Raw genomic sequence first — 13,885 nt, 5'->3', positions numbered from 1 at the left:
TCAAATTATTGTAGGGCCAAAAACTGTTCTCAAACAGCTCCCCTTGTCTTGGGTGGGAGTTGTAGGTACCTGAGGACAGTAAAAGCATTTCAGTTTGTGTATTCGTACCACTTCATAACACTATATATTCATGTTCCTTACCAATATATAAATCCAAACTCTCCTCCCGCACCATCTTATCTACCTAAGCATCAGTAGGACTCTGTTTTTGAAGATCTTGACAGCAAACTTCATTATCTATTGATGTCAGTGAGAGAGACCTAATAAGAATAATTCAACATCGCAGCACTGTCGCAACACTTATTTTATGATGTTGTGTCATTGCAACCCAATATCCTTGTGTGCAGAGACCGGCTATTGTGACAAAAACATTGCAGCACTATCTAGATATTACACGGCAGTTATTTTATGACCCTCTGCATTTCCATTTGCCACAATATCCAGTCTCTTTCCCTTTCCCGTTCTTGACTTAGGAATAAGAAGGGGATGAATCTTGGTGATTGTGGTCCATTTGTTCAACATTTCTCAGATTGTGTTCTTTATTTGGAGAATTATAGGTCCTCGTCAATTGACAGATCTCTGTCCAGGTCTCTGTTACTGATGTGAGTCTTGTCCTCTGCCAGTACCTGGTTTCATGGACTCAGGTTCGCTCCTCTTCCTTTCAAGAATTTATATTACATTCTCCAGATCTTGTCAGTCAAGACATTTCTAAACAGAGCTAAAACTCCTGACTTCATGTGATGACAGACACCAGTTTTTAAGGGTGGGGTTGCTTCCCTGAAATTTGAATCAATCCAGGTGATCAAGAAGAGGAATGACGTAGCATCTCAGTAATCTGGAATTCTGAGCTGTACCCCTAGTCTGTCTTCTTCTGGGACACCATGGTCGTCACAAACCCATCTTCATGGACAAATAGCACAGAAGTAGCACACCTAAACCGAGGGGAAGCTGAGTCAGACTTGTGTGGGGAACATCATTTTTTTCCAGATATGCCAGGAAACATTTAGACTCTGTGGCCCCAATGCTGTTTTGCCATGCATCTGCTGGACGCAATACAGTGCGGGGAGGGATATCAAGTGGTCTAGCTCTGGTGCAGGTTAGAACAGCATTCCAGGCACTACTAGCTTTTACTCAGGATTTTTGAATGTGCCTAATGAGGCTCATCTGTGCAGGTGGCAAAAACATCAGAAATTAAACAAAATGTTCTTATCTGCTATGTGGTTTCCGTGCATTACAATTCCACTACAGATACCCCACATGTCCTATCTGCGAGTGTCCCTTAACTGATGTACTGAAGGCTAATTAAAATTTTATTTTCACCTCAGGATGTTTATGGAAGCATGAAGGAGGAGCTAGAGCCAAAATATTTCTACTGTTTGGACCCCATCATGCAGGCTGACAAGAATACCCCCATTAGCTGTATCTGTGGTGTCCTGCAATGGAAATCAAGTAGCAGGTGAGGAATACTTGGTTACTATTATTAGCTCTATAGCCCTGATAAGCCAGTAGGTTCCCATGCCTGTGCTACTTCCAGCAATTACCCCTTCAAAATGATAATCAGAGCCAAGATGTATGAAATTGCTTCTGTCACTACCCTGAGCCTTTTTTCGGCAGAAAAGGTCAAATAACATGACACTTATGTCCTACCAAAATTAGAACAAAACACTATTATTTATAAGGGGACACTTTATACCTGCTAGCTCACTAAATGAAAAGTTATGGCCTGCCTAGTGACTACAGCTAGTGTCAGGTATTTAAGTTCTCGTCCCTCAAGCATTTATTCCAAACAAAGTTTCACTGAAGTTGATGTTATGCTCCCAGTTGAACTGAATTATGTTGAACAGACATACTTTAAATATAAAAATGGAGGGTCATAGCCTAAGCTGATGTAAATTAATGCAACTCCATTAACTTCAACAGAGCTATGCGTATTTACTTCAGCTAATGACCTGGTCCTGTTTTCATATTGAAGATAAGAATATGACCAGAAAAACATTTCAATGCCAACTGTAAAGGGTTCTCTGTTCTGTAGCAGTAGTCCCTGACAAGTCTGATACTATGAAAGCGATGTGTTGAGTGTTGTATTTATCCAAACAGGGTCAAGTACGTTATTTAATAAAAGCATGTGTCCTACTGATCTTCATAATCTTTGTGAGATGTGCGTACAGAGGATATTTAAGGAGTTGAGTATGTATACGGGGAAATGTTTTAAAGCTTGCATCACAGCAGGATTGTCAAGCATGTTTTGACCAGACAAAGGATATAAGTTCACATGTAACACAAACATTGTGAGCCAGCATAATGGAATCCCATTTGTATGTGAAGGGAATAAACCAGGGAGTCATTCTGACTCTGAGGGGGGAAAAAACCAATAAAATTTGGGTTATAAGAAGGCAAAATGATACATATTTATCCTTCACTGAGGAAGCAAAAAGGACAGAACTTTTTGCATTCAAGAAAGGAGAATCCTAGCTATGCTGGTTGATGATGCTGAAAGATTGCTTTAGGTGACAAACTATCATATACAAGGATTTTCATAGACTCGCAGAAATATAGGACTGGACGGGACCTTGATAAATCATCTAATCCAGTTCCCTGCACTGAGGCAGCACTAAATATTATTTTAGCCTCTTAAAGTTTAGACTCTAAGAAGCATGTTATACTTCTTGTTTTATAGATAAGCATTTCTGTTCCCACTTGGTATCCATACTCACTATCCAGGGCTGGCTCCAGGCACCAGCTAAAGAAGCAGGTGCTTGGGGCAGCCAATACCAAGGGGTGGCACTCCGTCCGCTATTGGGGGTGGCACGTCCAGGTCTTCAGCAGCAATTCGGTGGCAGGTCCCTCAGTCCCTCTCGGAGCAAAGGACCTGCCCCCGAATTGCCACCAAAGAGTGGAGCGGTGCGATTGTGCTGCCGCAGCCTTTTTTTTTTTTTTTGCCACGTGGGACGGCAGAAAACCTGGAGCCAGCCCTGTCACTATCTCTTAAATTTTAGTCTTTGATAATAAACTTACAGCTGTTTTCATGATACATATGTGTCAGAGCTGTGTTATTAAATTGGAGTTGAGATGCTCAGTTGAATCAGACTAGTGTGTGCATTGTTCCTTTGGGGTTAGTTTATCTTGTAATTTCTGATAGTGTCCCATAACAGAGGTTGGGTTCTACACGGGAACACTTCAAAGTGGATTCAGGGATTGGGGTGCACCTACTGTTAACCTGCAAAGCAAAGTAAGAGCTGACATAGTCAAGAAGAGATTATAACAGCTGACACCCAGTTAAGCACAAGCAAGTCTCTCTCTCTCTCACTGAAGGCAGGCGGGTTACAAGGTGACTCACAAGCCTGGGCACCCTGAGAAAGTGTCAGTGTCTGGTAAGAGGAACAGCAGATAATACAGTCTGTGATACTTCATTAATACTACTACTACTGGTCCATCAAGCCTGTCTTGCCTCTGCCTGTGGCTAATAGTAGGAGGGTGAAAACAATGGAAGTAGCAATGCTGTACATAAATGGTGTGCCTAAACTGCAGCTGGAACTTAGCTCTAGCACAAGTTTACCTATCCAGGCTGGGAGGCTAACATGCTTACAGGCTCCCCCAAGCAAAAAAGCAGTGTGGATATTGTGACTCAGAGTGCAGGTCAGGCTCTCAAACCCACCTGACCCCTTAGGCTTAAAAGCCCAATCTGCAGCCTGAGCATCAGCGTCCACACTGCTGTGTTTAGCATGCTAGCTAGAGCCTTGCTGGCATGGGCAGACAGGCTCATGCTGGGAGGGTCACTCACAGTTACGGTGTAGACATACCCGAAGATGTGGGGGAAATCCTTCCTGCTCCTTGTGGTGATCAGTGTGCCCTGAGCCATGACATTTGATTAACCTTTGTATAATAAAAGTAATGCACAATATTTTTAAATACACAGACTAAGGTATTACTTTTACTGAGCTAAAGTAGTCTGTCTTAATGAAAGAGAGACCTGTATGAATCGGTCCCATAACACCATATCTGCATGCACTGAAGATCTTCTCCCTCCCCTCTGTCTCTCCCCCCTCCCTCCCAGGAGAAAAACATTTGTTCCTTGGAGATGAATGACTTGAAGGCCAGCCATGGCATTTTATTGGCAATTGGATAAAAACAAATTGCTCAACTTTTTTTAGTGTTCCAAAGGTGGCCCCTACCCACCCATACATGTCTGTTCTTCTTCTTGAGGCAATGACAACTATAGCGGAAATAAGGGGGGGAAATGGAGTTCGATTAGCACCTAAATATTAAATTCTCTCCCAACTTAATTCAACTGAGTAACAGCAGGGAGAAATTTGGTTGATTATATTAATCCAGGGTATGGGGATATAAAATTAACTTTGAATTTTGGTGGAAACAGGCTTTAACATGAGCTTTCTAGTTCTTGCTGCTTCTAGTAGCACAAAACTGAGAAGTGCAGATAATTGAGGGTTGATTTTTTTTTTTTAATATTGAAAAGAAGGTTCAATTTAGCACAGAGGGTGGGCAAACTATAGCCCATGGGACCGTACTGTCCGGCCTCTGAGCTCCCGGCCGGGGAGGCTAGTCCCTGGCCCCTCCCCCACCGCCTCAGCGCACCATGCCGCTAGTGCTCTGGCCCGCCGCTCCTGCTGGGCAGCACAGTATCATGGCTGGCTGCAGCATGGTAGGGGGCGGGGAGCGAGGGGCTGTTGGATGGGGCAGAGGTTCAGGGGAGTTGGATAGGGGGTGGGGTTCCTGGGGGGCGGTTACAGGCAGGAGGTCCAGGGAGAGGATGGTCAGGGGACAAGGAGCAGGGGGGGTTGGATGGGTTGGGGGTTCTGAGGGGGACAGTCAGGGGGGCGGGATGTGGGAGGGGGCAGATAGGGGGCAGCAGCCAGGTTGTTTGGGGAGGCACAGATTTCCCTTCTCGGCCCTCCATACAGTTTTGCAACCTCGATATGGCCCTCGGGCCAAAAATTTTGCCCACCCCTGATTTAGCATGAACTTCAGTTTCTGGTTTTATCCAAACTTCATTGTGCACCCTTAAACAGAGCACTATTGCTTTCACAGAGGTGAGATTTCTATCACTAATACCAAGCATTGGGCAACCACTAAATGAAATGCAAACATACCTGACAGCTATACTTTTCCAAAGGATGGTGAGCAGTAGAGCCCCTGCTTCCTTGGTTTTCAAAAATAATGTTTCTCAGCAGTTCAGCCCTGTGATTTAAGTACAGTGATCCTCATTTTACAGATGAGGAAATTGAAGCAGTTAAATGACTTGCCCAAGCCACAAAGACAATCAGTAGCAAAGCTGACATTGGAATGCTGGTGTTCCTGGCTCCCACTCCTGTATATGTGTAGATCATGCCTCCTTTAATTAATAATGATATTGTATGACTTTTGGTTCCCTTTGTTGCAAGTGCCTGATCCAAAGGCCACTGAAGTCAATGGGAATCTTTCCACTGTCTTCAGTGGGTGTTGGATCTCACCTGAAAGTCATTCTGGGTTATCCTTGAATAGTTTTACAAATCTAAACGTTACATTGTTTTTCTTGCTGCCGTCATTGTTTTTTGGTTTTCTTTGGTTTTCTTTTGGTGTTTCAAATTATGCATTGACTTTTTAATCACACCTTGGTGTCAGGAGAAGCCAGGCTTTTGTGTGGATTTCCCCAGTTCCTTACAGTTATGGACTAACAGCAGTAACTCAGCATATAATTCTGGAATTATTGTACTGCCCAAAATTTTCCATGTCATTTACCTCCTTGTCCCTACCTTTAAGGCCTGACAGAGGTCTGTCCCAACCTATCTCTCTGATTTCTTCTCAACATTCTCCTCCACTTGGTCCTCTCCAACTTCGAGCGGAGGTGACACATTAGTAAGTAAGTGTCAGTGAGCACACACGATCCCACCAGTTGGTAGTGCATCACAAAACTGAAGAGAGGTTTTTTTTAGTAGTAGTAGATGAAGATCCTCTGTACTTGCAAGGTGAGGCGCAGTAACCCAGTTGTAATGAATCATGGAACATAAGTGTTTTTTGATGGAGAAAAGTTCTTCACTTATAGATATGCCAATTTGAAAGAAAAAATTGACAATGTATCGTTTTAAAGAAACAAAATGAACCCAAAATGAATTGTTTTGTTAAAGTCAAAATGTTCAATTCAGACCATATTGGAATATGATGTTTCAATAGGACTTATCATTAACTGTTTTTTTATTTTTTACTTTTTTATATTATCACAACTAGAATATCAGTGGCTAAAATACTTACCAATTACAATACCAGTCACCATTTTTATTTTATAGTTTAATTACTAACCTTTACTTTTAAGATAAAAATATAAAATTAAATATTAAAAAGTCAAAATTGAGACCGTGTATTGAGCAAAGTGATTTCTTTTTTAGATTTTATTTTGTAGTCATTTTGCTTTTGTTATTTTGATTAAAGAAATTAATTTTATTTCATGAATTTCTAAATTTTAACTATCTCTATTTTCATCATAGGAATCACATCAGTTATAATACAAACCCTGAGTCATAGCACTGACATTAGTTTAAAACTCCATTGACTTCAGAGAGGGTTTATAAAGATTGGCACATATATACCAACATGATTACTATGTACAATTCTCTTCAAAGCAAATTCCCAAGGGAAAAAATAATCTTATAAAAGATAGAATTAAGGCTGCATGTATAACTCCTTTTAAAATATTATAAAAAAATCCCACGTCAACATAATGATATAGCACCAAATTTTATGCCTCAGTTAGGCACAAAATTTTCCATCAATCCTTGATGCACTTGCCTAAAATTGCTAAAGAAACAGAAATTTAAGTTGCAGAATCAAACCTGTCCAAATTCTTCTTCAAAACCAGATATTACTATGGTACATTTTACATCTTATTCTCCATTTCACAACAACCACCCCTTCCTGGCCTTTTACTCTCCTTCTACAAATACAGGAATGCAGCTCTTAATTAGCACCCTTTCCCTAACAGCCTAGATAATAGGCTTGGAAGGATTTGGTTTTTTAAATAGGTAAATGTTCATTTCATTGAACACACACACACACACACATGCACACACACACTATTCCTATCAATAATAATCAAACTATACAAATGGGCAAAGAAAGAAAAATGCTCCCTGAGTGATTTAGGCTTTTGAATTAGGCTTGTTACAAATGGATTAGAGAATGAGTAATGTAAACAGGTACGATTTAAGGATATTCACTTTGTAAATTTTGACATGTGAGATGGACAGTTTGTGGTAATGATTTTGTAGCAGGGCCACTCACCTCAAGTGTTGCGTGCTGAGTGGCTCCTATTGGGTGGGTGTGTGCCTGCTCTCTCTCGGCTTTTATGGTGATCTCTGCCTGCCATTTCTCTTTTTCAGGTGGTTTTCATGACTACAATGTAACTAGTTTACCTATGAGATCTTATAAGACACTGTTTGGCAAAATATTCTGACAACGGTGTGTGGGGTGCTCCCTTTGCTAGGTGGCATAAAGATTGGCTTTTAGAGTCACATTTCTCTCACACTGGGATCATGCTTTGCTATATGCCTTCATTTCTGTTTTGTATAATAAAATAGTATCCTGCTTGGAGATGGCTAATCTTCTTTATTCATCAGAATTTCTATTTTACCTTCTCAGCTGGGGCGGTTGGCTGGGGAGTTAGAGAGGTAATAAGTTCTCTGGATGACTCCACTTGCTGGTACTAGATTGGGAAGCTAGAGAGAAAGAGGTTATTAAAATAATAGAGGAGTTTCTGTGCTTGGAGTACAAGGTGGAATAACCTGGTTGGGCCCACTTCAGTGAAGGGAAAAAATATGGGTAGGGAAGTAGATTTTAACTGTTCCCCATCAAGCCCCGTATAACTTAGCAGTCATGAGCCCCGCTGGTAAACTTCCAATCCTTGTGGATATTAAAAGCACCATTTGGAAGTTGATTGAGTTTCCCAAAATTTAGCACTATTGTACTGATCTCAGAGCAGATACACTGCTACCCTTCAAGCTAGTATGTTACCCTGTTGCAGTTTGTTGTAACCCAATAATTCTGGGTTTATAGCTTTATTATTCATTACTTTTAGAGTCTATGAAGGTTGCAAGCTCCACTAACAACCATCTTTCATGACACACTTCATGGTTTGTGGCTGTCACAATGAACAGCCGCAAAGTGGTAGACCTTGTAACTCTTGAGTAATATATGTCAGGGTTCACAGCCTTTAGCTACCATACTGGGAGATCACTGGTGCTTGAAACCACTGAGTGAGTAGCATTCTTAAGAGTCCACAGCAGCTGCCAATAATGCTGGAAAGCCTGCAGAGCTGTTAATGGTGCACAACACCCACAAACACCCCCAGCATATAGATAGCAGCCAAAACTACTAAGGGTCCTTCTGTCAGTGATTTGACTCATACCAGTTAGGGAAACTGGGGACACATTATCAGTACTTCCAAGAGTTCATTTGTCCAGGATAACCAGAGTTACAAATACTGGCAAGGCTGTAATTACTGGATGCTTCTACTTAGAGGTGCTGCTAGTTTACCATTGGCAATGATAGTCACCAGCAATTCTCCTCTATGTAAAAGAACAATGTGTGGTATAATGAAGGGCTCAAATCATTTAAGGCTTGTTTTCACTGCATTATTAGCTTGATGTGTATAATTCAAGTGTTGCCCGTAACCCGACTCCTGGGTTCCCACACAAAGCTGTAGCTCAAGTTAAGCTGTGCTTTGAACTTTTGCTAACTGACTTGTCAGGTGGTGTGAGTTGAAACTCCAGTGCTGCTGATGTTTGAGCAAGCAATGAAGTGGGGACTCAGGTACTCAGTGTTTCTAATAGTCACCCAGTGCATCTCATTGTGTTTTGCAGTGTGATCACTCTCCCACTGGGAGAGTGAACTCGAGAGGAGTCACACTCTGTAGTGAAGACAATCCCTTTAAATTAATATTCCTTTATCAGTAGCATTTATAACCATGAAGAGTTCTTTTGTCTATGGTAATAGTGCTAAGAAACATAGCTGATACACCACTGACATTTATAATGTTCTCTCTGTGCCTGAGGATAATGTCTGTCATTTCTTATGAACACCACTGACGTGTTGGTGACATTTACAAAGTTCAACACACATCTTACATCAATTTATAATATTCAGCAGGATGCCAGCAAAGTTTGTAAAGTTTGTCATGTCTCTGGTGACACTTAGAGGGACCGACTTCTGTAATACTATAACACTGAGAACAATAGGTCCAATGTGTTCACATTTTTTAAATATCTGTGGGGAAAAATTATAAATATTTTTCATGACTTTTTTTAATCAAGGGTCAACTTTCTTTTTAAAGAATCTAGCTTTTGATGAAAAACTTTCTAAAGAAAATCACAAATTTTTTCTTCTCCTGACATTTTTTTAATCAGCTCTCCCACTGTGGTACTCCTGATTTTACATAAGTGAATAAATGTGATTTAGAATCAAAACCATTATATCTGGAATGGGGCTGACAACATTTATAATGTTTTAAGATACATTGACCCAGCTAAGTCTCTCATTGGTGTGAAAAATCCACACCCCTGATGGGTGTGAAATCCACACCTGTGAGACCCATAATGAAGCTGACCTAACTCCCTGTGTAGACAGTTCTCCGTTCACCGAAGAATTCTTTCATAGAGCTAGCTATTGCCTCTTGGAAAGGTGGATAACTTACAACAATGGGAGAACCCCTCCCATTTCTGTAATAAGTTTTGATACTCAAGCACTACAGCAGCAGGACTGCCCTGTGCCTCTGTTGCGTTTTAAATGTAGATGTGGCCATAGGTTGGGTTAAACCTTGTTCTGAGTTGGGTGTAACTACCTTCACGGTAAAGGCAAAGAAGACATTGTAATGTGGTGGCTGATACAATTATGCAACCTTCACCCCCAAATGCAGGCCACTATCTCCAGCCAAAACATAGGCACATCAAAGGCCATTGTGGAAGTTGAACTATGTGGGCAGGGGATTGACTGCATATTGTTTTGGGTGGGAGGGGTGCCTGTGAGTGACAAGCAGGACAGGGAGACAGAAGCAGTGAGAAAGCTAAGTAGACAGGAACAGAAACACTAGTAATGTGGCACAGAAAGAGAGATAAGAGTGAAATCTTTGGGGTACAGAGTGCTGACTGGAAAGGCAGGTTTGGAACAGCGAGTGAAGGTACTGTCTCCCGCTGCTTGATCTCTACTGTGTTCAGGGAAACAGGACTCTCTCTATAATCTCTGCAAGTAAGATTATATCAAAGAAAATACTTGATTCCATCATCAATTTCTCCTCCAAACTCAAACAATCCGTAGCACTCTGAATATGACTAATTGATCAGGTCAGAGGGGGTAACAATGTTCATTAGATGACTGATCATACTTGCAACATCCAGTAAGAGCCTTCAGGGTTCTCTCCACATTAAAGATTGGTCTTTTGATAGCTTTAAAAATTGGAGTTCAGGATTCATAAAATTGGATGAGTTTTCATTGACATATTATGAATGACAATTTTGAAATTCATAGACCAATTTATTTCTGAGCTAGGCTAAGCAATGGTGACGTTAGGTTTTGAAAAGGAAAGTCCACTAACTTTGCAAGACCCGAAACTCATAAACAGAACACAATATATAATTTAGACTTTCAAACAATTCTCCTCTGTCCTCAGACTAACTAGGAAATAGTTCCTTCTAGCCTGCAATATCTTAGACTGGCAGGTGAGATAGTGAAATAACGAACATGATTTTCAATCTTAAATATGGAGTCACTATCATGACTCCCAATAATACTGTCAAATGTATTTTAGTCTATTGTTAGATAGTTGATAGTATTTATATATTATAGTATCTTTTTTGTAAAACTCTGAATCTCTGCTCTGTCATATCAGTATAACTACTGAAATCAGTGTAGTTCACCAGCATAAAGCTATCTTTCTGAGGCATTAATACATCCCTTACTATGATAGTATCTAAGCCCTTCACAATCTTTAATGTATCCTCACACCAATCCTAGGCAATAGGTGTGCTTTTATGTCCATTTTACAGCTAGAGAACTGAGGCACAGTGAGATTAAGTGACTTGCTCAAGGTCACAAAGGACATCTGTGGAAGAGCAGGGAATGGAACCCAAGGAGGTGGGAATAATAATAATAATAATCAGAAGTCATTTCATATATCCAAATCTTAATGAACAATGATCTGAAGACAAAGATGTCATCCTGGACCCAACGAATACAATAAAGAAACAATGCAGATTAGCATTGACATGTAAAGAGAATATGAGCCATTAGACTTGGTAGAGAAAGGACAATGGGATGAGTAGACCTTAAAATGCAAGTGTCTGGACTGAAAGAGACAGCAGTTAGTGACTGATGATAGGCAGTAATACATCAGGAGAAAGAACACAGTGTATTTAAAGTGGCACAGCAAGGAAGGGGACTACAGACACGCTTTTTCCTCAGGGTTCAGAAAACATCACCCAAAGCACTCATTCCCTACTGCAGTGTCATCAAGGCAGCAGATGGCCAAGTGCTAACTGCACAGGAAGACATTAAGAAATACTGGGAAGAAGGAAAAAATTTTAAGTATTTGGAGAGAATCCAAGCATGAGGCTAAGGTATGCCGCTGGCAGAAGAGGGGCCTTTACCTTTTGTGGTGCAGGGATTAAAACTACAATGGAAAAAGAAACAGCATTCAAGCTAGGAGTTGCCTGAGTTAGAGATAATAGTATATGTGAGTTCATGAAGCAGACTGTCAACTCTGCAGTTAGCATGTTTCCAGAAAATTCATCTAGGCATATGGGAAACAGAGGAATGGCCCTGTAGACCGGAACAAATCAACCCAAATAAAAAGGAGACCTCAAGAAGCAGTGTGAGCCCTGCAGAACAATCTCATTAGGCTCACCTGTGATTCTGGACCTGCTGCTGCTGCATGTCACTCCAAATTTTGCTTCCTGCAAGATGAAGCCGGGGTTGGTTATATGTGAACAGGCAGCATTGCGGAAGGGCCTGCAATAGGAAATCAGGATCATTTCCTCCCCTGCTGGAGGATTTCTGATGGGGAAAAAAAGGCTAAGAAATTTAATCAGCCACTCTATCTGTGCTTCACTGATTAGCAGGAGCATTTTTCACTGTCTTATGCAAAGGTGTCAGGCGACGGGGTGCTGATACTTGTAGTTTTCTTCCTTCCCTCCCTCCTACCCCTAGCTCTTCAGCTTGGATGCCATAATCACAACCTGTAGCATAATCAGTCATCTGCAGCACTGAGCCATAAACCAAAATGGCATCAATCTCACCTTCTGTGTAGGTGCATATTCAGATAAAACACATTGGGATTAATGTATTTACAAGCATGATGTCCATTTGTACACTTTCACTGTTCATGGATATCTATTATTAGGAAACTTTTTTTCCCTATCTCTCTCCTTCACTTCCCCTCCCTTGCTCCCCTCTGCCCCCCCCAATACTAAATTTCCCCTAAAATAAAGTATTTTAAGGTATTTGAGTTCTGTGATATTTATCATGCACAAGAAGCAATGCAGGCTAATTACCACCTAAACTTTGCTTCTAATTGCATGATATGGTGTCATGGTATGCAAATAGTTTAATTGCACTGGAAGTTGGGTGATCACTGAAGGTTATTTGTGGGGATTGCAGTTGTATTTATCTAGTCGAAATATTCTGTACTCATCACCACAGTAGCTCTAAAAGCAGCCTGTAGTGGGACGTACCAAATCTTTAAGGTTTTAGGAAGGTGTAATGGGGCATTATCCATCCCCATCCTCTGGTGCCTCAGAAACCTCTCAGATTCTGTCCAGTAAGTGGCAGCTTCATGTGATTTATTTACATTCCCATGGCCAATTTCAATACAGTCTTATGCAGCAAATTATTTACAGTGCTTCTCTGCCTTTAGCTCCTTTTTTTGCTCACAGGGGCTGAGAGGAACAGGTTTTACTCTTCTTGAAATCTCTGAACTCACTGGGCTCAGCTAACCCAGTCCAGATCCTCTCTCCCTTCCTCCCCACACACTGGACTTCCTTCCTGTGTCTGCCTTGTACCTCTCTGCTGGTGGACTAATTGGCTCATCCAACTTCCCAGTCTGATCAGCCAATTAGGTGGCACATCCCCAGTCAGCCTGGTCAGAGGGAACTGATTGGTGGCTAAGTGATCAGAGTGCTGGCTCACTTGCTATCTTTCAGCACTCTGTCACAGAAGGGAATTATTTTGGACCAGTATTTGCCCATTCCAGGCACAAGATCTATGTGGCAGGGGACATGGTCAGTGAGGAAGAGGAAGTGGTCTCAGGGAGGTGATGTAGGAAAATCCCTATTGCTTTTAGCTGCAGAGAGCACCCTTATCCAGAATAGGGAGATGCAGAGAGAGTTGGAGAAAACCCTTTCCCCCCCCCCCGCAAAAAGGGGGGGAATAACGCAGCACTTTGGAATGTTGGGGTTTTTTGTGTTCTTCCATACATCAGCAAAAAGAGGTTTTTAATAGGTGTGATGGGATTCACCCACCAGAGCGGAGCCTCCTGCTGGCCGTCTCAGGGATGAGCTTTCTCAGTGGGCATGCCCTCTCATGGTGGTGCCTCTCCCACCACCTTCTCTGCCTGCAGACCCATCTCAGCCCAGGAACTGCAGTATTCTTTTCCTGACTCAGCCCTCTGGCCGCGCCACCATCCATGTTTTCATCCTATAGTCCAGACATTTCCCCAGTGGTGGAGTAGGGGGAACCTGGGCCCACCCACTACTCTGGTTCATGGCCCAGGGAACCTGTAGCTAGCAGCCTCCAGCTGCCTCTCCTTAACTCCTGCACCAGTGCTGCTTCAATTCCTTGGGCACTTTCTTCACCCTCTTTCCAGGGCCTCCAGCCCACAAGTCCCAGCAGCCAACTAGGAGCTCCTTCT

The 13,885-nt window shown here is 41.8% G+C and overlaps 1 long non-coding RNA gene across 4 annotated transcripts in view; it reads left to right on the top strand.

The window, feature by feature from the left end:
• The window catches only part of LOC120407467, a 112,638-nt gene that overhangs the window by 17,523 nt on the left and 81,230 nt on the right, over positions 1-13,885 (top strand). For all 4 annotated transcript variants that reach the window (XR_005599995.1, XR_005599993.1, XR_005599994.1 and 1 more), the window contains exon 3: positions 1,326-1,456. This is a non-coding gene — a long non-coding RNA (uncharacterized LOC120407467). The remainder of the gene's footprint in view (positions 1-1,325; positions 1,457-13,885) is intronic.

The sequence above is a fragment of the Mauremys reevesii genome, linkage group 6 (genome assembly GCF_016161935.1).
Source record: "Mauremys reevesii isolate NIE-2019 linkage group 6, ASM1616193v1, whole genome shotgun sequence".
NCBI lineage: Eukaryota > Metazoa > Chordata > Testudines > Geoemydidae > Mauremys > Mauremys reevesii.
The sequence above is the reverse complement of the archived record's forward strand: the minus strand, read 5'-3'. Positions and strand labels throughout refer to the sequence as shown.